The 304-nt window shown below is 56.9% G+C and overlaps 1 protein-coding gene across 1 annotated transcript in view; it reads left to right on the forward strand.

Annotated features, from left to right (window-relative positions):
- The window catches only part of TSPYL2 (TSPY-like 2), a 32296-nt gene that overhangs the window by 132 nt on the left and 31860 nt on the right, over positions 1–304 (forward strand). The gene's annotated exons all lie outside the window — the stretch shown is intronic.

Below are 304 nucleotides of genomic sequence, written 5' to 3' on the forward strand. Positions count from 1 at the left end.
CCCAGCCCACCTCCAGGTCTTGGCTGGGAAAATGCCCATAGAATCCATTCTGAATAAGGTTATCTACCCCACCTCTCAGAGCTCTAAGCATCCCTCCCATCCCCAAGCCTTTGCAAAACTTCCACAGGACCTTTCTGCCCCACCTCAACCTCAGAGCCCCCACCCGTGTCCCCTCTGCACTTGTAGCCCCTGTGAGTTCCTCTCTCAGCAGCCTTTTGGCCACCTCTCCCCACCTCCACGCATGCCTCTCTCGAGCATCTCAGAAAAGCCCGAGTCTGACTTCCCCAGCCAGCTATTGTCCTGG

This window comes from Myotis davidii, unplaced genomic scaffold (assembly GCF_000327345.1).
Source record: "Myotis davidii unplaced genomic scaffold, ASM32734v1 scaffold1094, whole genome shotgun sequence".
Classification (NCBI taxonomy): Eukaryota; Metazoa; Chordata; class Mammalia; order Chiroptera; family Vespertilionidae; genus Myotis; species Myotis davidii.